This window comes from Ictidomys tridecemlineatus, chromosome 3, assembly GCF_052094955.1.
Source record: "Ictidomys tridecemlineatus isolate mIctTri1 chromosome 3, mIctTri1.hap1, whole genome shotgun sequence".
Taxonomy (NCBI): domain Eukaryota; kingdom Metazoa; phylum Chordata; class Mammalia; order Rodentia; family Sciuridae; genus Ictidomys; species Ictidomys tridecemlineatus.
In genome coordinates, this window is record NC_135479.1 from 204,397,620 (window position 1) to 204,424,804 (window position 27,185).

At 43.3% G+C, this 27,185-nt stretch overlaps 1 protein-coding gene across 5 annotated transcripts in view; it reads right to left on the reverse strand.

Moving 5' to 3' along the window:
* Positions 1 to 27,185, reverse strand: part of Tiam1 (TIAM Rac1 associated GEF 1) — a 359,774-nt gene that overhangs the window by 128,841 nt on the left and 203,748 nt on the right. For all 5 annotated transcript variants that reach the window (XM_078044523.1, XM_078044519.1, XM_078044520.1 and 2 more), the window contains one exon: positions 2,075 to 2,258. The gene's annotated coding sequence lies outside the window, so the exon portion shown is untranslated. The remainder of the gene's footprint in view (positions 1 to 2,074; positions 2,259 to 27,185) is intronic.

Genomic DNA, 27,185 nt, shown 5'->3' on the forward strand with positions numbered 1-27,185 from the left:
AAAATAGAATGGAATCTGGAAATAACTGCATCGCCTTGAGGACTAAGGAGGTTACAATTAATATTTTTATGGCTTAGAATGTCTAATTCTCTAAAGACACCCGAGGTTCCAGTGGTACCCCTAGCAGACACAGGAGGATGCTCCACACCACAGCAGAGGAACAGGAGCGGTTCCCATGACCAAAGGCCAGCCTGTGGGTCTTCGAACCAATACTTGCCGTATTTGAGAGCAAATAATGAAAAAGATGATCTTGCCATTGAGATCCAACATCAGTGGAGCAAAATTTCTCCTATCAACAAGTGAAAAACCTACATTTGAGGTGCATTTCCAAGATACGAATCTCAAAGCAGGTTAAATTTTGAATAAGTAAATATTTCCCATACCTACACATGCAATGAAAAAAAGTTTTAAAGTGACTATTCAGGATAAAGTGCTTTTGGGTCATTTCAATTTTCACAATACTTTCTTTTTAAAAAAATTTCTAAAGTTCTTATACCAAACATGCAATTCATTTTTTTTCAGGAAAGGAAAAAAAAAAAAAAAAAAGCAAAACATGTTAACAGGTTTTGAGTCACAGAATTTGTTTTTTTGTTGTTGTTGTTTTGGCCCATTAAAGAGAGTAAGGATGTAGGCACTATGCCCACAGCTATGAAGGAGTGTCACCAAACCCAAACTCCAGACAGATGGCCTGGGGAAAGTACCTAAGATAAAGAATACACGATCTGGCTTGGAATTAATCCCTTATTTTTTAATATTTTCAATTTGTTTTTTTAGTTGTAGATGAACAAAATACCCTTATTTTATTTGTTTACTTTTTATACGTTGCTGAGGATCGAACCCAGGGCCTCACCTGTGCTAGGTGAGCGCTCTGCCACTAAGCTACAGCCTTTATTTCAAGAATACAACAGCACTTTATTTGACCTCCTCTCATTGCATCTGTAGTAGGGTGACCTTGACCCTTCCTGTTTTATTATAATCTTCCTGTGGCAGAGACCAGGTCTTATCATCATATTTATAACCTAAATTTCCTTAACTTTTAATTTGGGGGAGGACTTTTCATCATTGAGATTGCCTTAAAACAAGGGAACTCCAAATATAAAAAACGTAAGATTCCAGTGCTAAGCCAGATAATCCAATTCATAGCATATTCAACACAAAAGTTAAGCATGAAGTCAAGGTTTCTCTGTTGCTGGTAAAGATAGTGAGATCCAACCATAAGGCATGTTATGATGTATCTAAGATATAATTATTAATAACATCAGTTTTCATTCCCCTGAGGTATTTAAAAACCTATTAAAATAAATGTAATCATTACCCTTCTCTGACTTGAAAACAGACCTCTGAAGCCGCAGGAGAAAGGATGGAATGTATTTATTTCAAAGTTAAATTTGAAGCAAAAATCACAAGACAACAGATTGCAAATTTAAAATTAGATTCTAGTGGGAGGTCTTGGTTTCAAGCCTGTTTTTTCCCTACTGGATGTTGCGCTTGAAGCAGAGGGGGAAGAGCTAAGATTAAACTGAGACTAAGTTCTGAAAGTTTTTGCTAAATCGTTACAACCCATGAATAGAGTTTTGCCAAGTCACACACAAATACCTCTAACCCAAGAGACTAAACAAGAAAGTTTTGCAACAAATAAAAGATGATCTTTGATTTAGAAAAGATTATTATTTTGACTGCTTATTTGTGCTTTTTAAAGATTATCCAAAGCAGAAACAAAATAGATCCTTGTTCTGAGGCTGGATTTTGAAGCTAGGTTTGCCTTTTTCAAACATAATCCAAGATAAAGATGGTGAAACTCAGGGATAAAAGATCCCCGAGGGCAATTCACAGGGGAATAAAAGATCTCATAGGTACCTGCTTGGTCTTTTCCTTTTGTTTTAAGTCTAATGCTTTTGCTTTGTTGGATGGGTGTAACCCTAATCCAAGGAAGTGATTCCAAATTCTTTTTCCCATGAGCTACATACAACACAGCAATTTCGACTGTGATAAAAATGCAACTGTCCCACCGCCTTTGCAGCAGTTCTACTTGGTGCAGACACACAGAGGCTCAAATCCACACAGGCAAACTTACCTTAAAAGGCAACAGTGGTCCCCAGCCCAACTTGCCCCCAAAGCACTGTGGCATTTAGATATTGATGTTGGAAATGATGTCGGCGGTTGGGGCTGGGGCTGGGGCTGGGGAAGGTGTCAGCACCTGCCCTCCTGCTCCGTGGCCATCAGGATCTCATCTGAGTCTGGGAGAATGTGCCAAAAACCTGGAGAGGAGAGGGTCAGAGGGGACAGAAAAAAAAAAAAAACAGAAGGGAATGGTCAGCGAGAAAAAAAGGAAATGGGCATCTCCCATCAAGATCATCTGCATTAATTATCCCACATCGATCTGGGGTGCAATGGAACACAAAGTTGCCCCAAAAACCCGAAATCAGAGGATGCAACATTTAGCTACAGGTATAAAGTGACAGGCTTAGTCAGAGAGATAAACAAAGGCCAGCATCCCCACATTGGTGGTCATAACTAGCCCTGCACACGAAGTCATTTGGTCATTTTAGTCTGTTTCTGTAAGATGATGACATTGGATCACAGAAACAGGTTGCTGTCGGGTGATTTCGATTACCCTCTCTTACTTTTCAAAGAATCTCAAAAGAGAAACGGAAGGCAACAAAGGAACCTCAGTTATTCTCAAACTACAGCTGCATTGAGATGGAAGTTGAAGAAAACACTAAAAGACAGGGGGGAAAAAAAAGAGACCAACTTAAATCCATAGCCCTCCTCGTCATATGCATGTTTTTTCTTAAGATGAAAACATCACATTCATAGAAAACTCATATGAAGAATATACACAGAGAAAAATTCCAATTGTTATTTAACAGCAAAAGTAAATTGAAAAGGAGGGCTCCCAGAAAAAGCAGGGTTAATGGTCCTTTTGATTCTTTTTTTCTTTTTTCCTGTTGTTTTTAAACAGTTTGCCTTTTGAGGTGAAATTGGGAATGCAAAGGCAGGCAAAAAGGCCTGGAGGGTCTCTGTGAATGGCTTCGTTTCATTACTTTCCAACTGGACATTCCCCTGTGGACTGCCTGCCGCTGCCACCCACTTGCTGGTGGTTTCAGCAAGGTAGGAACAAGGAGAGAATTGCCCACTTGTAGAAAAGAAGCAGAGAGAGGCAATAAGTAAATAAATTATACATCCACACGGAACAGAACAAGAAGTGAAGTTTCGCGCCTTCCTCATCTTGGAAAATGTGCTATTTAACCATGAAGCTAGTGACTCACGCTTGCAGGGGAAGGAACAGGAGTTCTAGCAATACCCCATCATTACCCCCACAAAACTTGCCCTTTCATGAGTCCCCCCATGGCTACCCTGTTTATTCCCTTTTCCTGGGCATCCTCTGTGAACGGCTGTCTGCAAATTTCCAAATTTTCAAAGCAGTCCCTGAATTGCTTAGAACTGGCAGAAATTAATAAGCAACAACCCATTTATATTGAAATGGACTCATTACGGTGCCAGCTGCCAATAATTTGCAAGGCTGGGTTCTTGCTGGCAAAGGGGCCTGCGGGCGGCTGTCCTTCCACCTGCACCACAGAGGCTGATGGTGCAATTTGTACACTATCAACCAGACTTCATTTTTTTTTTTCTATCTATATTCTTCAAGTCCTTGAGCAAAAGAACTAAAGGAAGAGGAAAGTTAACATTATGGAGTGTTATTTATGAAACACAAAGGAAAGCAACACTGAATCAATAGGCATCTTTTATTATTATCAATATTATTATCATTATTATTATTATTGTTATTTTGGTAGAAACAAATTGTATCCATGACCCGGGCTGTGGAACTGATCCATGAGGTGGACAAATAAAGGCCTCCACATTTATTATTGTACAAGCAGCAGGTAAGCTAAGGCCCCACCAAGTGATCAGTTCTTTTCAATGCTAGCTTCTATTTCTGCTGTTATTTAACATTTGTAAGACATGAGGAGTGTCCTAGGGGGTAGGCTAGTGTTATGGAGGCTAACATGACACTTATTTCATTGAAAATGAATCTGTTATAAGTTGAATGAAATCAATAGCCTTCAATTTGTCAGCAAAGAATATGGTGAGTTTATTAACCCGGCTGGAAGATGCTGTGTGCTCAATTTGCCACAGCACTCCCCGTGCCCCCCACACACATGTGAGCCATGCTCAGGAGTCCCTCTGTACCACCCACCTGCTTGCCTTACAGTGAAATGACATGAATACTCAATAGACCGAGTTTCTCAACATCACTATGATTCACGCTCAACTCATACAGTAAGATTCTGGGTCAGGTGTCAAATGACCAGCTTTCACCGGGAAGTGTGTGTTACTGTGCTGGTGGGAAAGGAATAACCAAAACTAATCTCAGCCTTCAAATACCTGCAAGAATAGGGCTCAGAAGCCCCACCGATCCAATCCTATGGCATGATTGACGATGAAACCAAGACATGTGTCAGAAACAAGTGCCCATGGCATCGAAACCCTGGCTTTTCCTAAAGAAGTCTGCTGGACCAGAATTTTTCTTTCTTCATCTTCAAAAACACCCATTTTTTTTTTGTCATTTTTAAGTTCTTACAAGTTTCAGAAATCAAATTATATAGAGAAAAGTGTATTATACTTGTCCCACAAATACCCAGGTTCAATTACCGGACTTTCTCACTCTCTAAAAGTATGTGATCTTGGGTTACTAAATGATCCACTTTGACAACCACCGGGGGAAAAAAAGGATGTAGTAGTGTCTGCCTTACTAACACCCACCTGAAAGGATGTTTATAAGAAAGAAATTAAAGAATCACTTTATGGCATCCTCAGCCATAAAATTCTACATAAGTGTGTTAGTTCTTTTCCTATTTGTCTTTTTTTTTAGTACCCAAGGAAGTTCCATAATTAGTGAATTAATGAGAATCAGGTAGTTTCCCTCTACCCGAAACCTAAAAAAGGGAGAGAGGATGTAGAGATCTTGGGTCAAAATTCTTAACATTTATTTTATATGTAAATAAGCACCAGAATGATTTGGTTTTTAGTCTTCAAGTTAGCTCCTGAATCAGTATTGATTGTATGCACAGATGGATGGATGGATCTGGGACACCAGAATATAAATTTTAGAAAGTTAAAAAATTAATCAGTCGTCTTTTTAACTGCTTTTAACTGTTACTTTCTTTCTTGAAAAGACTCGAAAGTGACTTCCAAGGATATAGAATTTAAAATAAAATAAAGGAAATTACTTCTAGAAAAAAGAGGGAAAAATAATCGCAAAGGTAAGACCAAGACCAAGGACACGAAGGGCGCTGGTGTGCACCTTGTGGAGCCTCACACCAGGTCACTGCCAGGAAGCCTGTGACAGCCACCTCCAATGGGGACTGCGATGACCACAGCGAAGTTCACAGTGTCCTCACAAACTGCTCAGAAGAAGGACACACGTCCTTGCTATTAGGATCAGACGGGAATTTCCACTGTGGCCGCCTGAGGCCACTGTGATAGGATGAACCATGTTCTGAACTTTGACAATTGATTAAAAAGAAATTACAATTCAGGGACAGCAGCTGGGAAAGAGAGGATAAGGCCGGGTGGGCAGGCTGCTGCTGCCTCCCAGGAAGCACTGTCTGCCCTCCATCCACAGGGCCGGATCCAGAGGAAGGACTGAGACCAGAAGGTGGGGCTCTCTGGTTCCAGTAGAGGTGGGTCCAGCTGCCAGATGGCCACACCCCACCTGGGGTTAAGGACAGGTTCCACCCTGGGGTGTGCTTGTCTGGCTTTTGGGAAAGCTGAGACTGCAGCTAAGAGTCAGACAAAGAGATGAGGTGTCCACCTTCCCTCCTGACCCCTGGCAGCTCTGGGGCAGGGCCAGGACTCTGAGAAAAATTGATCTCTCAGCACAGATGAATGAGCCAAGAAAGGGGCCCCAAACTCCTATTCCATAAAGCATGAATGACCTGATTGTAGGCCAATTGGTGGTTTTTTGTTGTTATTGTTGTTTGTTTGTTTGTTAAAACAGACACTCCAAGCAGCCAAACAAAACCCCCCAAACTTTCCATATCCACGGATTGCTCTAATTTTCAGCAATAGTACTTCCTAATATACCCCAATGTATCCCAAAGTAAGAAACATATTTATAGAATCAATACTTTTTACAAGTTGGGAGCTATCTACTAAAATCGTTTTAATTTTAGAGCAGTGAATCTTTGGCAATACTCGATCAAGTTCAGCTGGGACAGACGTTACCATGTTTCTTACGAGTAAAGTCAGTGCATTTCAAAATGAAGTAATGTGTTCTACCCCAGCCCAGGGAGAGCTGCCATTTATGGAAAGCTCACTATCTGGCTCACGCTATGTTAAGTGGCTTTAGGCCAAAACACTCAGATTCTAAGTTTCCCTAAGTTCTGGGTGTTTATCGTCTTGCGACTACTCTTAGACACCTCCAACTGGTGACTGCCAAAGTATTACAAAACCGAATCAGTCACTGCAGAGTTCCCTACTAGTATCACTCAAGGGAATTTGGAAACCACCAGTCCCAGAGGTCTCTGCTGCACAGCTGGCCATCCAACCCACCCACCCACCCCAGATACCCCTGCAGCCCAACACTTTAGGCTCCTGGGAGGCCCTGGCCTGCTGAAGTGGACATACCATGAGACTCACATGATTTCTCAGAAACCCCTTCCCATTTCTAAAAGCCATGAAGCTACTGCACACTTGAGAATCCCTCCCAACACTCCAAGAGCAGTGACCAGATCACAGCTTTGGGCTCTTGGTTCCTAAATTATCGATTTTGAGTTACATCAAAAAAGCTCTTCCCATTGTCACTGCGAGAGACTGTGGAGCGTTTGATCCCAGAAGAGAAATGGAAATAGAGCTGAATGTAGCTCGCTTCCAATGCTGACCTCTGTCCTTCACTGCTGTGCCCAAGCTGCAGCTTGATTTCCAGGGCGTTCCCAGTGAAAGAACTAGGTTAGCTGGGTGCCCTTAAGGAGAAAGAGGGAGAGGATGCTACTCTCCCAGAGGTGCTTTCACGCCTCCTATAAAACATCACAGAATTGAATCCTTAAACTTCATACCAAAGTTATGTTCTCAGGAGCACTTCGACATCTCCGTTTAGGAGAGACTTCCATTTAAAATCACTTTGCCCAACAACAAATTTTCTAAAACTGGGCCACCCAGGTGTCTTTCCCTTGGTAGATCTCTCTCTCATCATCCCCCTGCCCCACTGGGGGCCCAGGAGCTTCACCATGTTCAGGAAGAAACCATGTTTTCAGGACACACAGCTGGCATGGTGGTGGGGGAGGGGTGCTTCTCTTTCACTGTCAAAGATTAAAGATCCAGGAAGGGAACCTGAGTCTAATTCCCCCTGGTTTTCCAAGCCTGACATCTAGCCTCAAGCCAGCACGGAGACAGAGGGGCCCCCAGGCTAAAGAAGATGGCCCTAGGTGCCTCAAGTGGAAAGGCACCCACAGGAAGGGAGTCTGGGCCATAGCACCTGCTGCCCTGCCACTGAGGTCACTTGGCCAGGTGACCTGAATGTATGAAAGTGCAACCAACAATTCCATGACGGTGCCCCCAACTTCTACAATGTGGACCCCCCTCAACCAGTTCCCTTACCATGCAGCTTTGGGGGAATGGTTCACAAACACAGTCACGGTGTCATCAGGAAGCAAAACAAGACAAGGTCACTATTCACTATGTCCTCCTCCAAACTTCCCCACAAGTGGCAAACCTCGGCCTGCAGCTGCTATCTAGAGTGGGAGGCCATCCCGGGATCAGGGAAGCGCACTCTGGGTGAGACCACACACCCAAAAGGCTGGTGTGGCACATAGGCCTGTGAGCAATGCAGTCTGGGATTGCCTGTGACACAGAGGACGGAGGAAATACCACCAACCCTCTGAAGAGCTTGCAGTTGTGGGGGAGGGGTGACAAATCCACTTTACTGGCCCCTTACACTTTGCATCTAAATGGCGGGCGGGGAAAAAATCCTCCCTCATGAACTCCTTCCTTCTTTGGTCTCAGCTCTTGCTGCTCTTGGATTGACAGCAAAGAGTGAGATTCTTTGAAGAGAAAAATGATTAAAGAGAGATATCAGCACTCCAGCTACCAAGGAGGTGGCCTCCAAGGCTGTGGCTTTGGGGATGCAGGAAAAGAAGAGATTAAGAAATGCTAAGTATGTATATGTGCATGACTATTCCATTGGCAATTCCCGAAATAACCAAAAGGCATTGAGTGAGTGTGATCCTAGAGAAATATGCTAGCCCTTCCCAGAAGTGAATCTCTCACATGTCCCTGAATAAGGCCACCGCTAAGCAGGTATTATGAGCACCCTGAACTTTGATATGTGTCCATGTCATAACCTAATGGAAGAATTTTAATCAAGAAATAACCGAAACACTTTAGATAGCCAAGAGTCTTGAAATTCAAATGACTTTTTAAAAAATCTTTTTAAAGGATTTTCAAAATGGAGAGGTTTGATTCTTTACCTATGAGTCTCCATCTAAGTGAAGGACTATCTCAAATTTGAAGACGCTGTCAGAGGTCTCTTTGACAGAGCAGTGAATGTTCCCAAGGCCTTGGGTCCCTCCCTGGATGCCTTGCCCAAAACACTCCCTTCCACTCTCCTCATTTCCAAATGCAAGACACCTTTCACAATGACCTCAATTTTTTTTTTTATTTGGAAATCACTTCAAGTTACTTGGTAGTTATACAATTAAGACTACAAGCCCTAACAAGTTCAATGTAATTCCTTATTTCATTGATGCTAAGAACTCTGTGTTTTCACTTTAACATCTCTGGAATTGAATGTTTCTCACAATCCTAATGGTGTATTCTAGTTTAATCATCGGTGTTCTCTTTCCTTCCTAGTGAGAAATAAAATAGTGTATCTTACAAATGATAGCCTTGTGTGAAATAAAAACAAAATAAAAATAATTTCTAAACAGTTGTATTTATGACTGGCTAAAACTGCTTGTGACTTGTTTGGGTAAAGCACAGTATCTCAATAAGAACTATCCTAATTGCTGCCCATTCAGTTCAGCCTAATAAACATTGATTGAGCACCTGCTCAATAAGTATAGGATAAGGAATTAGGCCATTTCCTAAGATACCTAAATCCATGAAACTGGTGGTCACTCTTCCCCTCTGTAGAGGCCAATCTGGCTTTATCAATAGTGAATGGTGGAAGAAATAGATCAATTCTACAAGGAGAAGCTATTAGTTGAGCCTGGTCCTCAAGGGCTATCAGGATTTGACTTGGCTTTTGAGGACGGAAGGGAACAAACAAGGATAGGGGAGGTTTATACTATGGAGAGGAAAGGCAAAACCACTCCAAGAGAAGAGAGGGCGAAGAATAAAGACTGAGGGATGAAAGTACCATCAGCCCAGTGCTGTAGAGACAATTGCAGGAAAGAGCTGCAACTGATAAGGCTAAAAGACTGGTCTGGGACCATGGATGCTCCAAGAGAAATCAGATGTTCCTATGGGTAACGGGAAGAGGTGGTGGGCTTTTATTGTGGGAGTTACAAGATCAAATATGGTTTCCACCTACTGCATGGCTTGGAAGAGAAGGTGGAGCTTGTTGCAACTAATCACATGAGGTCGCCCAAGTGGGTACCTTGTAGTAACGAGAATGACAGGAGGGATCACCAGCATGTGGATAGCTGTTAGGAATGAAGGAGGGAGAAGGAGGCCGGTCGCCTCCAAGTTCCTCATTTGTCACCCGAAAAATCAGAAGATGACTATACACCCTTACCCTGAGGGCTAATGGAGCCCCTCGTTCGGAGGTTTTATCCTTGAGAGCCAGAATCCACTACTAGTGAAATTACCGGATACCTGGTGTTCAGTCCACAAAGGGTCTCAAAACAAGGGAAACAGGGTTGGAACCCACTGGACACCAAATTAAAATGCAAGATGTTTGCTTCAAATTTTGAATTTATCTTGAAGGAAATTTAAAATATCAAGTACTTTGGCATCGTTTTTACTGTTTAATCTTTTTACACACACACACACACACACACACACACACACTTTTGCTGAGAAGTTATGTTGTGGCGTTGGATCTCCCCACCCGCTGCCTGGGAAATAGTTATTACTCCAGACTTCCAGAAGGCTGGAATATCTTTTTATGAAAACAATGTGATCCAAAATAATAAAAGGTAGGTAGGCTCTCCTTTTCCTGTATTTCATTTCTTTAATTTTTTAATTTTTCCAAAGAACTGAAAGAAACGTTTAAAACATGCTGCTGCTGTACATTAAACAAAACTCTGCGATAAGCAGTATTTACTCTATTAAAAAAAAAAAAAGCTCTTTTGGAAGAAAAACTTTAAAATTACTCTCCTGTCCTAGTTTAGGCTGCTACAACAAAAATACCTCAGACTGGGTGACTGACAACAGGAATGTATTGCTCACGGTTCTGGAGACTGGAAAGTCCAAGACTGATGTGCTGACAGCTTCAGTGTCTGGTGAGGGCCTGTTCCTCACAGGCAGAGCCTTCTGGCTGCATCCTCACTGGGGAAGGGCAAGCTGGCTTCACAGGCCTCCTTTACAGTCTGATCTCACTTGTGGAAGTGGAGGTCTTGAGACCTGACTCCCATCACCCCGTAATAATTGCATCACGCTGAGTTCCAGGTTCCAACATATGAATCTGGAGGGGATGCCAACACCAGATCACAGGAGCTCCCCAAAAAGTTTAGTTAGGAAGGACATCAGAACAGAGATGCCAATAATAGCCAAATCCCTGTACATTCAAAAAGCCAAAACCAAAACCAAAGAACAACAAAACTCATCAAACAACTTGTGAGAGGCCAGTTTTATCGTAACCACGTCTTTCATTGACCAAAGCAATACATGTAATAACAAATGCATTCAACAGCAACAATAATTTTAGTATAAAAATAAAATATGATGACTCCAGTTTGTACTATAAAGTTAACAGTACGTCAGATTTGAGTTCAGTCTCCAAAACTCTCTTGCCTTGCGGGATACCCACTGTCCTCCTTACTCCCTGGGAGCCGTCTTATTATTTAAACAAGACTGTCAACTGCAAGCAATGCTCCAAGCCTGCACAAGTCAGAGTGAGATGCATTGGAATGCATAAGTAAGCATGCCCAAGTGCCACTTCAAATAAATGTAGCATTTAAGGATGATCGCTTAACCTTTCTATAAGGGGGAAAATGAGAAGTCAATAGCTATGTGACACCAGGCGGATCTCAAGTGATGCTCTGGTTGCATTAATAACCAGACTGGCGGAGGCTGAGAGGGGAATGCATGGCATGAGGTCAGAACGAACGCAAGAAAGAAATGGATTAACTACAGTCTAACCCTCACCGTTCCTTATGTTTAAAAGTCAGTTGGTGGTCTGCAAGTGACTTTGCTTAACTACATCTGAAAAGAAATCCACGTTGCTTTGCCATCACAGAATGGCAAAATGGAACAGCAACCAAATCTCACCATCCAAAATCTAGTGCAAGATCTTTTTTGGCTAAACAATGACTAACGTTCATCCCAGCCAAATTACAAATTGGGAGAGAATAAAAAGCACAAGAAGCAGTTGCAAGCTGGATTTTTAAAAGTAGAAGGAAAAAAAAATACAACAATAACAACAACAACAAATCAAATACAGAACACATATGACCCTCCCTGAAGTCACAGAGGATAATCAGCCTCTGTTAGCATGAAGGCAGTTCCGCGGGAGTCACTGGAATGCTTGCAACAGTGATACATCAAAGTTCCCCTGCAGAAAAACCGATACATAAAATCACAAAGCAAATCTGTTTCTTGTATGACAGCAACTAGCTGGAAAAAAAAAAAAAAAAAACCTTGACATTCACTGCCAAGTAATATCTATGGGACCACACACAGAGCTAGTGAGGCAGACAGCAGGCTGCTTGGAATCAATCAATGAGCACAGAGTCCTGTCCAGGGCACTGATAAGCACTGGCTTCATGAACATCACCATTCAATAAAACGTTTCTAAGCATGCCCACCTACACCGTATCTCTGTATGTCATCACTTCTTGATTTAATCAATGTATAAATTACCTATATGAATGCCTGCTCCAACAAAGTATGCACACTCCGATTTTTGTGTATCTGCAAGTATATTATTGATCTGAACCAAATACTCTGTAGAAACGGAAGTGCAAAAGAGGAAAAAAAACTTCTGAAGTTTCCTTTCCGTGTTCTAATGAAATCATCTTGCACATCCATCCAACAGTAAACACCACCACCAGTCTAGAAAATAGAGGGCTGATCTAAGAAAAACCACAGTTAGGCAGTCTGTGGAAAATTCAGGTGGGGTTGACAAGTGCCAAGAGACCTCATCAGGAATGGAAATGGGTCACTGATGGAAAAAAAAAAAAAAAAGTCCCCAAATCTGTTATTAATATTTGTTCTTGTAAAAGCCTATTTACTGGAAAAAAATTCCTCAGTTTCTATACCTTTAGGACCGAAAACTGTCTATACTCTAACTTTGTTATTAAGCAACATCACATAAGGGCAAAATCACCCAGAACTTTCAGAAGGTAACACTACCATTCAGGAGCCACATGGTGAAAACCTTAAACTGCTCTGAAATTATCTATGGAGAGCCCTAGCTCCCACTAGGGACCATTAAATTATGTTTTTGCAACAAAGATAGTAGAAAATATCCCTTCACCAGTAGCTAATGAAACAATGTCATACATAGAAAAATAAAATAAGACAGAAGGATTCATCCCCACCCACCCCACAACAGTGTAACCAGTCAAAATTGGCCAAGATGTAGTAAAGCAGAAAATGTGTTTCCAACCATAAATGCATTTTATAGTGTGATTAATTTCAGACACTATCAGAGTAAGTGCCAAAAACTTTCAGTTATACGATCTGAAAAAATAAAAGCTAACAATAACAAGCAGTGAAAAATCATTTTTTTAAAAAAAAAAAACTTGGTTTAGGTTAAACAAATCTCAGGTTCTCAAAAATGGGAAAGAAAGGATTCGTCTTCCAGAAGAAATCTTCTGTCTCTGCCCAGCTTCCAACCTAGATGGTCATTGCTGGGGGAAGGGGCTTTCTGGCCATGGCCTCCAGCTGGCATCTGATCCGGCTACCTGCACTTCTCCAACCAACACTCCTTCCCTTGAGTTCCATGCTACTTCTTAGATATTCCTCTCACCCCCACTGGAGGTTCTGCCCACCACCTTCCATCTGGCTCTTTCCATGCTGTAGTTTTCTCTTTCCCAATTTATCTGGCTCACCACAAATCCTCCTTTCCACTCTCCTGCTGGACAGTGCCATGGGGCCACGGGCTGGTCGTTCTAATCTGAAACCACATTTAGAGTCTAAACATTCCACATTTATGATTCCACCCCAAAAAGGCAGCACGACTCGTGAATATAACATAGACTTTGGATTCAGACAGACCAGGTTGTGATAGGCCATTTACTGAATCGGTGGCAGTAAACCTGATCGTTGGCTTCCATAAGAACCTCTCTGTTCATCTGCAGGTCTGGGCTGCGGGTTAGGCGAGACAGGGAACTGAAAACGCTGATCCTGCTCTGCTGACTAAGGTACAAACACCCACAGCACACACAGCAGACGGGAGACCCACGGGAGTCACTGAAAGATCCACCCGGGAGGTTACCAAGGACAGGGGAGCAGGGCAGATTAACATTAAAACAAAATTTGAAATCTGCATAATTTTTCAAAAGATGGAATACATATCCTCCCCCCCATCAAAATGGCATGTATGGCAGTTAGAAGCCCTTTCTCTCTTTCTCTTTTGTTTTTATTTGTTCCAATTAGTTATACACAACAGCGGACTGCATTGTGATTCACTGTACACAAATGGGGGCCTTTTTTATTTCTCTGGTTGTTCACGATGTGGAGTCACATCATTCCTACCATCAGACATGTAGTCCATTCCGTCTTGATGCATGAAGTTCTGATCCTCAAAGACCTTCTCTATCACTTTTTCCCCTCTAAGTCCTCATGATTATCAATGATCCCATCATTTGTCTTAATCCTTCTCCTCAGGTAGGACCACAAGTTCCATGAGGGAGTGGACCTCAGCTCCGTACTTTTTGTCATAGTGCTGGATGGCACATGTCCCTCTGTATTCATTCATTCATTCTCATTCTCTCTCTCTCTCTCTCTCTCTCTCTCTCTCTCTCTCTCTCTCTCTCTCTCTCACACACACACACACACACACACAAGGGGAGACTACCGTACTTGAACTAACAACAAGCACCATACCCTCCTCCTACAGATCGCTTCTCCAGGACCAAGGTAATACCCTCAAATATGAGCCAAAGGAAGAAACTGCAGAGTTTCTTTCCCCACAGAATATTCACACTGAACTATCCAGCAGATGCTTTGACTAACTCCCTACCACCCTTCAAGTCCACTTGATTTCCACTCTCTAGGGACATCTACTTAAGGTGGTAGCCACAGCTCCAAGGCATGGGAAGTCACCAAGGAGAGAGTGGTATGGCTTCTCCAATGTCACCTCTGCTGTATGTTTCTGAACAACTGCATCCAACCAAGTTCATGACTGTTCATAGCCAACATCATCCAGGGTCTATTATCTCAACATGGAAAATAGTATTGAAATATATTTGCAGTTTGAAAACACAAACAATGTAGTAGTTTCTCCCTCAGCTCCTGCTTCTTGAGTCCCTACCTTTATCCCTTCTCTGAACCTCCCTTGACACACATGTCATTTATGGAGGCCCTGGGTACACAAGCTTCCCTGCAGCTGATGTTTCTGCCCAGACTTGAAATCACCACCCTCTCCCACCACCGAGCCAAGACTCCAAGCACACAGCAGGTGGGGTGGGGGTGTCCCAGCAAGTCCTCAATTCCAATGCAGCTGGGTTTGAAGTTCAATTTGAAAGCCCAGCAACAGGGAGGAGGGTCCGAACAATTGTTCAACATCCTCCTACACCCTGCTTCTGACTAATGCATCACGCTGGGAAAGCCTTTCCTCCCAGCTAGTTAGAAGTGACAAGTCCACATTTAAACCAAACCATCCTGAGAAGGCCCAGGAGGTACTCCCAGCCCTCCACAGCCTAATAAATCCCTTTCTGAAAATATCCACCTGGTGAGAAAACAAGCAGAGGTTTGAGGCTTAGGCATCCTTCAAATGCTGTTCTCCATGAAGCAGGATGCTTGTGGGCCAAATCAAAGAACATACAGAGAGGGAAGGCAACGGGTATTTCTTTTTGAGATATGGGACAATTTGTTAGGTTGGTGAAAATCACTTGATTTCTCTATGGCTTCAGATTCCTCCTCAATAAAATTTAACACCTGGCAAGTGTTTTTAAAATGTTTTACATCACAAAAAAAGGGAGCTGTTGGATATGGCATTGTGTTATAGTCAGCTTTCTGTTACTATAACACATACTTGAGATAATCTGTTTACAAAGGAAAAAGGTTTACTTTGGTCTCACACTTTTGGAAGTTTTGGTCCATAGTTAGTTGGCCCCACTGCTCTTGAGTCTGTGGTGAAGTAGTACATCATGGAAGGAACCCATGGTGGAGCAAAACCCCTCACTTTATGGTCAGGAAGCCAAAAAGAGACGAGGAAAAGGCTGGGGTCTTACTACCCTCCTCACAGGCACTTGCTCCCAATGACCAGAAGACCTCGAACAAGGCCCCACCTCAGAATATTCCAATAGCACCAGGCTGGGGACCAAGCCTTTAACAGATGGACCTTCAAGGGACACTCCAGACTGGCATGCAAAAGGCGGGGGGGGGGGGGGGGGGGGAAGAGTATTGTGTACATAATCAATGTAGAATTTTATTTTTCCAGTAGTGATTTTCCATTGAAAATGGCATCGATGAGAAGGAGGGGATTAATCAAGGGTATTCACTACATAGAGCCGGGCAATCATGACAACACGAGCCTTCTGCTTCTCGATGCTGCAATCGAACAATCACCGGCCTCCTGCTTCGATCTGCTTTTCTGGCTCTGTCCCCACACCCGAAGGAACAGCCTGCCCTTTGCCCCATCCCAGCCGGCTCTGGCTCGGTTTTCCATGAAGGTAAATAAGACCCTGACATCACTGTTGGTCTAAAAACATTCCTCCAGTTATTGCTCCCACACCTCACTCTCAATTCAACTGGACACAATTCGGTCTTGATCCACATTGAGCTCTGAGGATGGTGTGGCTCAAGACTCGAGGAGGAAGGCTTATGGCCCCTTAAAGAACCTTACAGGTTGCTTATTTGGGTGGTTGGGAGGGAGACATGTGATAAGGACCGTAAAGGTATCAACTAAGGCAGGATAAACTTAACTTACTGCACTATGTAAGAGGGAGGGATGAAATCTAACATTTTGAGGCCCAGAGTCTGTTAATGCAGCTAATATTCATGGAAATTATGGATGTGCCCTTGACAGGGCAATGGTAAAAACCACGTTTATCTTTTAAGAAAACCACGCACATCAGGATAAGATGATAGTTTAATTTGACCATCATTTTATGATTACTCAGGAAAAAGAAGAATGACGGTCATTTTGATATCATCTTTACAATTAGAATACTGTAGAAATCCTCGGCAAAGGAAACATTCTTAATCCTGGGGATTAATAATGGGCAGCTGGAAATCATTTCTCTATAAAAGCATGGGAGGGAGGAGAATTCTCATTTCAAAAACATCGTACACTTCAAAAGGTTTGTTGAAATCTTATGCAAATAAGAAAAAGAGGTAATTTTAAATTTTAAGTGATCTGAATTTGGAATGGATGATTTTCAGCCTGACAGTTAAAGAACTTTTCCCCCCAAAGTGTCCTATATCAAGAGGTGCCATTTTAAGACAGGCAAAAATCATGACATGTAAAATTTTTTTTAAAATCCTGCCTGTGTATAAATCATCTGCAAGATAAACAGGCAAAAAAAAATAGGTATTGAAACTCATGTCTCTTCTATTTCAAATACCTGGTTTAACAAGGAAGAGAACTCCTCCACTGGTGATGGGAGATCTGGGTCCTTTTGGAGCCTATTTGAGGCTGGAACGGATCCCTGATGGGCTGTTCTCAGGGACACCCACCATACCCTGAAGTCATGGTCCTGACTAAGGGGAGCACAGGCATGCTGGAGGAACACTCCAGGGGTCCACGCACTTGTCCCACATCACGCTACGTGTTAAAAGAACAGCAGCAGGGTCAAGTGAATTAAGAAAATAAAATTCCATTAAAATCCACATCACATAAAAATCGTGGGTATACCTGACAGCATGACGTTAAACGAAATGAGACAGAAGAACAAACTCACTGGGACAGAACATAGAAGAGCGGTGACCAGGGTCGGGGAGGAGAGGCAGCTGCGGTTTCCAGGGGACAGAGCTTCACCTGGGAAGGTGAGAGAGTTCTGGAGACGGACAACCATGTGAAGGCACTTATTGCTACTATACACCAAACAAGGTTGACATGGTAAATTCTATGTTCTGCGTGTTATACCATGATTTTTTAAATTAGAGAGTACAATGGTAACTAATGTTTGCAGGGAGCTTCATCATTACAATGAATCATGTAATCATCACAGTCACCTGGGTCTTACTCTAGTGCCATTTCTATGCACATGACGTCTATTGCCTGGTGGATGAAGGAGTGGCTTGGTGTCATGAGAACCCAGACCAACCTCCCTCAAAACCCACGGTGCTCCTTCCACGGTGCATATTCTATAGAAACACAAGATGTGTTTTACAGATGCTCTAAGATATGCACCTTATAAGGTCAAAGTTGGGAAATCCAGTTCCAACAGCCAAGAAGTAAATTTCACTCTATTTAACCTAGGGTTTCCCAAACTTCCATAATCACGAAGGCTGACTTTGTGAGACATCTACTGACAAACTGTAGAAGAGTTGGTGGGTCTCTACTGTGGGAAACCAGCTCAACAAAAGGTGCTCCTTTAGGTACAACAGATTGGTTCCATCTGCTCTCAGGAATCAAGGTGTTTGCCTAATTGGCAGCTCCAAGTTACCAATGTCATCGCCAGCACTGGTAATCTTCCCTCTCCCATTTTCTATCTTCTCTCATCCAAATCTTTCCATCAGCCATAAAAGCACCAGAGAGACCACAAGAAGACAATGATGACGAACTTGACACACGTCATCCTTGGCTCCCATCCTGCTTACTCAGGGTAAGGATCAGATCAGACCCATCTGAGGAGTGGGGGGTGGGGGTGAAAAGAGAGATACTAAGATAGGAAGATGGAGTCGGAGCAGGAGCAGGGGGAGGGGGGACTGGGATGTGTAATCGTAGTACACAATACCCCTACCCCAAATGCTAGTTCACATGGCCTGGTATCAGTGACTCAGAGAAAGAAACATATATCACTCTGCATTAAATAAATATATCAGAGGAGTGAGGTGGGGGCCAACAAGAATACAGGTTTTACAGGTGATTTTATACAGAGATGATACTTAGATTTGGAGTTTCATGAAACTCATTAGCAGTTTCTTCCCACAAATTAAAACAAACAAAAAATCAACAACCATGAACCAAAATTTCTAATTATGGGTTTCTTGCCTTGTTTTGAATACAATGCATCCAAAAATCTCCAGAACAAAGCAAAGAGCTGTTCAAAAATAATTTGTAAAGTGTCATGCATATTTAATTCTTGAAGAGACTTCCCTATCTCTTACCACAATTCCAAATCCACTTTAGGACAAAGGAGAGCACAGCCCTGGGTTTTAGGCAGAAAAACTGGCCTTGCAACCGTGACACCACCACCATCCCGCAGTGTGACATTTCTGAGAATGCGTTCAACTGCTGACATGGGCCTGGGCGTCAGTGGAACAGATACTAAACCTGTCAGCTGCTACGTCTTGTCAGGACCTGTGCTGTTTGTTTGCTACATATATTCAATTTATAATGGGAGTTTGTCAGCTACTTTGTGTTTGAACTTGACACAATGGGAAAAGCCCTTAAGGGTTAATTATTAATCTTGAAATGAAATCTGAAATAGATAATGAACAGGTCTTGAGCAACCATGAAAGACACCTAGCAGCATTAGGCAAAATAAGGGCTGTTCCCAGAGCTGCCTCCAATGCAGGTGTGTTAGGCTAGCTACCGAGAGGCAAGGAGGAAGGGACCAGCGCTAGGGGATGGATGTGAGAGTCAGGCGGAGTCGTGGGAATTCTGCTTCTACCATTGAATACACAAATGACACTGGAAAGTTACTCCGCACACCAAGCCTCAGCTTCCTCCTCTGTAAAACGGGAATGATAAGAGTGGGTGGAGCAACCCATTGGAAATCTTGAGGTCCCCTGCTAGAGCCACAGCTGGAGAAAATAAAAACATGGAATCCTTCCAATCTGCCATAATTAGAAGTTTTCAAAAACCAAATGAGTGTGAAAAAATGCCTTATGAAATTAGTGTTTGAATTCAGCGAATCTGGTTCCTGAAAGTGCATGTTGCTCTCCCATGAATGGGACACATAACACAATCTCCAGGGCACTCCATACCCTCCTCAGTCTTTAGAAATGTGGGTGTGGAGACTGAAAATTCAAAATGGTAAATTTCAATGAAAAGTGACAACCCCTAACGGCCTGGTCCTGTAGAATAATACACTGATTCTCTAGCTTTTGACATCTTCAAGGGCTTTGTGAAAAGATCACTGCTACCCAAAGTCAAACTATTATTGAATAAAGAGGAATAGAGATCAAAATAAAAAAAAATATATCTATCTTGGAAAGAATATTGCCAGTAGCAATATTGCCCAGGAACTTGTAAGAAAGTCACAAAGCAAATCAGATTTTCTAAATATAGATAGTAGATTTAAAAGTCCAGACTTTTAAGGGATAAAAATTTAAAATTCCAGGTATCTCATGGTAGGAGATGGCAAGTAGTAAAATGGATTAACCTAAGTTAACTCAGAAGAGTCAGAACCAAAATCAAAACTCATAGAAGAGAATCCCCCAGTTACGAACAACGTGACAAGGGGGAGCAGGGATACAAATTCTGGAGCAGTGTTCACCTAGAGAGAGATTACCTGTCTGTTAACAATCATAAACAACTGGTATTATGTGGGAGACACCATGCACCCAGCGCTCAGGCTGGGGAGAGGCAGGTGGACTCCCCGACAGGGCTACCATTGTCCTCACAGGTTAGCCCAAAAGGATCCAGATCATGAGCCCACACCCAGAAGCCCACGGCGGATTTCTCCAGGGTTCATCTACAGGAACCAGAGTGATACCGTGGAATTCACAACTAGACAGCAGAACAACTCTGGGTTCCATTTCTCATTCTTCTCTGGAATCTCCTCTTCGGGAGCCCAGAACATGGAAAACAAATGAGGTCATTAAATACAGACATCACTGAGACTGCATAGAAAGACAGCTTTGATTGGAAATCTATCCTCCGTAAATGAATCAAAATATTGAATACATCTGCAGTTGCCTATCCCTGCTATCTATGTGGGACATTAGGCTTGGAGAATGAGGGTGATTTTACCCAACACCTAACTGGGATGTCAACTATCCTGGAAATCTCTCCTGCATGACCACAGATTTTTAAATCATTTCCAGAGTTAAAGCTTCTGGATTATAGAGCAGCACTCTCTTCACAATGGTTAACACCAAAATGTTAAAACAAACAAACAAAAAAAAAAAACTTGTAGGGGAAAAAATAAGCTAAAGCAGAAAGTAAATGAGACGGTGAGTGCAGATGTAACTCTGACCCAAGTTCCTTCTTCCTAAAAGAAATGAAATGTAAGACATTTAGGTGGGGGGCACCCGAGAATCATGAACTCCCCTTGACTATGAAAACCAAGACACGCGATACACATGCTTTATTTACTCCTATAGCAATGAAAAAGTCCCTTTTGCAATCCCCTCAGGAACTCCAGGCTAAACCAAAGGTTTCCCATGTAACTTACTACCAGAGGTGTAAGAAATGCTAACTGCAACAGAACAACTCTGGGTTCAAAAGTGGGATCAACAACTCTGGGTTCATGAGCATAAATAGCTGGAGGAAAGGAAAGCAGAGAAAAGGGGGGGCGGGAAATAATCCAATACCACACAATACAGTGCGCTTAGAGAAGAAGAAATCAGGAATGGGCTGGGGATATCGTCCGATGGTAGAGCACCTGCTTGGCAGGTTCTATCTCTAGCACACAAGAAAAAAAGAAAAGAAAAAAAAAAAGTCAGGAGACACCGATTGAATCACAGTTGTAGGTTTTCAAATGCTCTGGTTTTAGGAAGCCATCAGGAGAAGCTTTTCCGAGGAAATCTATCGTGCCAGGCTCAAAACCGGGGTGTCCAGGTCCAGCCCATTCAGCCAAATGAGTACCATATGCCAAAGATAAGAATGACATGCCGAAATGAGAACCTGGGGACAGTCTTTAGAAATGTGGGTGTGGAGACTGAAAATTCAAAATGACAAAAAGGTCTTTTTCAGTCTTAGGACCTTCTGACAACAGAGTAGAAGATGATGTCATTGACGTGCTCTGAGTTTCTAGATGTGTCCAGTTCCTGTCTCAGATAAGTACTCTCCTACGTGGGTCTATGGTAATTGTGCGAGGGCGTGTGGCATCTAGGAAACAGAGATACGTTTACAAAATAAATGGTAAAAATGGCATTTGCTCGACAAGGATGTAAACTGGAAGTGTCTGTTAGGATGAACACTTCACTAAAATGCTGATTTTTTTTAAAAAAAAACACCTATCTACAAACAATTTTTTAGATTAAATTTGGGGTCCAGAGTTTTTGTGGATTATTTTGAGTCCGCAAAGCAGAGTCAACATGCACTCAGAACATGCAGCCGGGTCCTAGGTCTACACCTGGACAGCAGGGCAGGGTCACAGGGTCACAGCAGGCAGGGCCCGCAGGATGGGGACCACAGGGAAGGAGGGGAAAGCAGAAGGGAGCCATGAACATGAAGACTACCAAGAAAAACAGTTCTGGGCTCTTCCCCTTCTTTCCAGAACCTCAGGTGAGAACACTAAGACAGTCTCTGCAGGTTTCTCTGATAACTGCTCCTGGGTGGAGGTCTGGGGTTCAGGTTTTCTCTCACCTACACCCCTCCTTAAAAAGCGGCCCTTTTATCTTCTTGGAAATCTTATCGACACCCGCTGCAGAGAGAAAAAGTGATTATGACATTTCCAAACTTGGATCTTGACATGACTGAACCCCTCCTGAGTCTCTGAATAATTTGTGTAAGAATGTACCTGGAGGCGCAGCGCTGTCCTTCCATGCCAAGGACAAATCCTAAACGGGCCTGTCTTCCAATTTAGGAACAAAAGCAATTCTCCCGCAAACCTTCCCGAAATAAATAAATGACAAGTAAATAAAATCTCTGGTTTATTGGCCCCAACATAACAGAAAACACACTTTTCAAAAAGCTTAGTGACTAGACTGAGGAGGGGTATCCACCCTGAGAGATGACCGGCCATGGGCATGTCAGAGTCCATGCAGGGAGGACCCAGGGTCATCAGGGTCCAGAAAGGTTGAGGCTCGGAGGGACAGAAGAACCAGCATGAATCTGAGACTGGGTAACTGACCAGGCATCTCTGGCTCCTTGTTCTGGGGGCTGGGAAGTCCGGCAGCACGGTGCTGGCACCAGGTCTTCTTGCTGCATCTTCATGTGATTGAGGCCAGACCAAAGCAGCATCCAGCCAGGGTCTCTCTTCCTCGCCGTGAAGGCCATTCTTATGCCCTCCTCTCATTCCACCTCCCCAAGACCCCACTGCCAAAGACCATTCACACATGACTGCAGGGGGACACATTCGAACCGTAGCTATAGAGAACTACAAGTCCACACAGATACAAGCAAGATCAAAGGCCCGTGGAGAAATACGGAAGCTGTACATAAGTCAACGCTTACTTGTGACAAAAAGAGCAACTTCCCAGGGGCTGGCTGATGGCCACCTGAACCAAGTGACCCAGGTGAGTGGGACACTTCAAAAGTGGACGTTCCTGGGGAAGACAGGAGAAGAGACACGTGACACCAGGTATGGTGTGCCTGCCAATGAGGAGGAACCTGGACGGAATCGTAAGAAGATATCGAGGGACGCCAAACCAAGGGGCCCTCTACAAAATGACCACGACAGCCAAATGCAGCGCATGATCCTCAGTGGGAAACAGGCTTTCAAGGAGACCATGCTGACTGCTCTCAGGACGAATGACAAAAGTGGAGTGAGGCAGGAGGGGTGGCTGGCAGGAATGTGCCCCTTCACCCAGTGATTTCAGTCCCTGTAGGGTGGCTACAGAGATGGGTGTCCTTGTTTGCAGGAAAAACTGCCAGAGTCTGAGGCAAGAGCTGCTTCCTCGCAAATGATCTGGAGAAAACAAAATTATTTACACCGTAGTCCCAGCTCTTCTCAAAGCTGGTGGCAACTCCAAAATAAAAACAAAATTCTAAACCTGATTATGCAAAGTTATGTAGGCAGGTCGAGACACAGGAGTGGGTAATCTGTATAATGAAATGGTCAGATAATACTAGGCAAGTGATCGAATATGAGAATTAAGGAAAGAATGGATAAAATTTGCTAATGTCACATTAGGAAAAAAAAAAAAAAAGCCCTTTAACCACACCTGTCCATGTGCCCTTCAGTCAGCAGGCTGGTGTAAATTCAGACTGTGCTTTGCCTTCTCAGGTCCAGCCACTCTTCTGACCACTGCACACGGAAGGCTCAGGAACTCCACCTGCCCCGAGCATCCTTGTTAAGCCTTCAACAAGACTGCCAGGAACCAAGGAACAAACCCAAAATCCCTGATGTACTTCCTGCCTTAGTCCACACTGTCATGCACCCTGAGGACATGGACCAGAGCTAACCCCCAGAGCTCTGAGCGGCACCACACTGGGACTCGGTTTTGTTATCTGGGATTTGGGCAGCTGGCTGTGATCATCCGATTCCGATCAATCCCACCAGCAGCATCTAACAAGGCCTCCTCTTTGCCAGGCCCTGGTCTGTGCTCAAGCCAAGGAATGAGAGGAACTCAGAACAGGCACCCCCTAGCCCTGTGACCCTGGGCAAGTAATCTAACCTCTGTCTGTTTCCTCATTTGCATAAGGCTCAACCTTCCCACCTCAGCCTTGGGAAGGTTACATGCTTTATTTGTTCTCTATGACTATATCTTTCATTATTGAATTATTCATCTATGGCATGATTATATACAAGTCATACACAATTGCTTACTGGTTATTGTTCAATATTTAATAATTTAATTAAATTTAAATTATTTATCTAGTTAATTAACTATTTAAACATTCAATAATTCCTTTCTGAATGGTTGGGTCTCTGGGAATGATCAGAGCTCTAGTGTACTCCATGGCAGAACCTGCCACACTCAGTAGCTGTTTGTGGCTATTTACTATGATGACAGCATAATGTGAGGGGAGTAATGTGCAATCAGCAGGGCCAGGATGGCCACTACCAAAGGCCCACAGATGCCCAGATGAGGCCCTGGAACTCAATCCAGCCAATGGCAGGAGTCACTTCCGTAGCCCACCTTGAGAGCCTACTGATTCCCAAATTGAACCCTGGGTTATCTGGTTTGATAGCCTACGACGGCAACTTAAGGCAGAGAGTTAGAGGGACAATTGCTACAGGGAGGAAGACGAGGGATGGAACCCACAGCAGCAGTGCAGGAAGAAAGGAAGCCACTCTACGAAAGAGCCTTGCCACTCCAGCCTCTGGCCTCAGCGACCTCCCGATTACCAAATTTCAACCCAGTATCAGGGGAGAGGGAAAACCTGACTAAAGATTCATTTATGCACTGCCTATTTTGCTGAAGATGACAGGGACCCTATGAGACGTTTTAAATTCTTCCAAAGATTATTTCAAAGATGAAAAGCTTTTGAATTTACAAGGGAAAACAAACAAAAAAAAAAAGCTTTCAACACAAAAATCACGTAGCTAGAATTTCACACTTGGAGGCAGGAACATCTGTCCGTGGTCCTCCTCAAAAATCACAAGAATGCTTCTCAAATGACGAAAGTGAAGGTGTGGTCTTCCAGCCCTGGAAAGCTATCAACTCGGGGCAAAGTGAGCCACAAAAACAAATGTGAGGTTACCTCTGAAGTTATTAGCACAGACCTCTAGGAGGATCCGTCAGAAAACCCCAAATATGATCACAACCAGACCTCATCACACGTGAGCACACATTCGCCTTGGAGCTTTGAGCAGGTTATAAACACATCATCAGACGAAGGAAGAAAAGTCCACCGTGTAGCCCTTGAAAAATAATGTTCACACCATAATCTCCTCTTTACTATCTGTGGGAAGCTCATAACCACCTAAGGCAAAGATCAGCCCAGGAACTCAGATCAAAAAAAAGAGCTCCACATGAAGTCAACTGCTCCTAATTGAAACACTTCACCTTCAGGAACCCAAAATGGTGCTCTATTTGTGTACAATGAATCAAAGAGCCTTCTGCTGTCATGTATAACTGATTAGAACAACTAACTAAATAAATAAAATTTAAAAAAAAAATACTCAACAGAGGCAGAGACACTAAATCAATCCCTCTTCTATTTGGGAAGTGGGGGAATGTCTACTTCCCAGCCAATCAGTTACAGGGGAGCCAAGTGCCAGAACTCGGCCTACAGAACAGGACAGACCAGCCCTCGCACCACCAAAAGTCTCCAGGTACTCCCTCTGATGGTTCCTGCACAGCAAACTCAGAAGAGCCAGGGTGGACTCAGAGCTTAGCCCACCAGACGGAGGAAGCTTGGTCCTTGAATGGGAAGACAGAGAGAGGCACTGTCATCCCCTCCCACTGCCAGCCAGCTTGGGCCTGTGACACAGGCAATAAGTACCACTCTGACTACAGGAAGCAGGAAGTCTGAGGGTACATGTTACAAGGAATCAGCCCACCCACAACAAAAGGTGCCTTGGGTCGATGAGATTTTGTGAGAAGTCATGAAAATCTACCCTCATGAAGTCAAATGAATTTCACAGTTGTACCCTGGACACACAGGATGCCCCAAAGCTCAGATTTCCAGCTGCCTTTCAGAGTCAGAAGTTCCGATCCCACTGAATCCTGCCACAGATGCATCCTCTGCTACCCGTTTAATGACATCAAAATGTCAAAGCAGACAAGTTAGAAAAGTACTTTTACAGCCACCAACCCTAAAGGAAAGGTTACCCAATGCTGGATGGGAGGAGGATGGTATGTTAGTCATGGAGGAAAACTGTTCAGGGCAGCACATCCACATGCTTATTTCTGCAGCAAAGTGTAATTTGCATTGTTCTATATTTACGTTGAGCTCATGACCGGTGCAATGCAAGCCTCTGACAAAGGGCTGCATTCCAACTTTTTTAAAGAACAAACAGAGCCAACTTGTCTTAACAAGTCAGCGACACCTGCATTGCTCTGGCAGGACTCCCTCACGATGAGTAAATAATGAACTGCCAATAAGCCCAGTCCAGAACAAAGGGGGAAAGCCCTGCACTCCCTTGCCTGATGTCTCTACTGGCAGGAAATATTTTCTTCCTCAATGCAGCAAGAGGAATTTTGCCCAAAACTGCTAACTCAGGGGAAGGGTGGGAGAAGACCCTACCAGTTTCCTAAAAAGGATATGGATTCTACTTTGGGAAGAATTCATATTACCAAGAAATTGTTTTACTTTGAGGCGTCATCCAGGGAAAGACTAAAGCTTAAAGATTTAAGTCAAATCATCCTGAATAAGCCCACACCAAGGATTCCAGGGATTGTGGTCCAAACAGCAACAGGAGGTGGCTCGCCATCAGCCTTGACCAAATGACATCCTGAAGACCATCTCACACCCGGGTCTAAGCAAAAATCCCAAACAAGTCTATTGTCTGCCATGTGGGAATTTATCAGGGTGCGTGAGGGGCAGACCATGAGTTAGGGAGGGGTCCCTATGTCTGAAGGACGGTCCCTGCACACCTGATTCACCAGCTCACTTATCACCAGTACTGACCTATCCATAGGGAGAAGGAAAGGCAGAGCAGTGCTTGAGAATTGAACTCTGGGGCCAGAAGATGATTAGGCATGTTACTTAGCCTCACTAAACTTTAGTTTCTCATTTGTAAACAAGGTTTTTAATAATACCCACACACCTCCCAGGTGAGCTATGCAAGTTACGCACCTAATACTGGTGTCGGAATGTAAATAATAATAAAGGCTAGTTATTATCATTAGTATGTATTACCCAGCATGTAGTCTCTGAGCACTTACAAATCATACAAAGACAGAAATAATGAGATTTCAGGGGTCCTTAAAAAGACCCTCCCTGTTCACAAAATAATTTC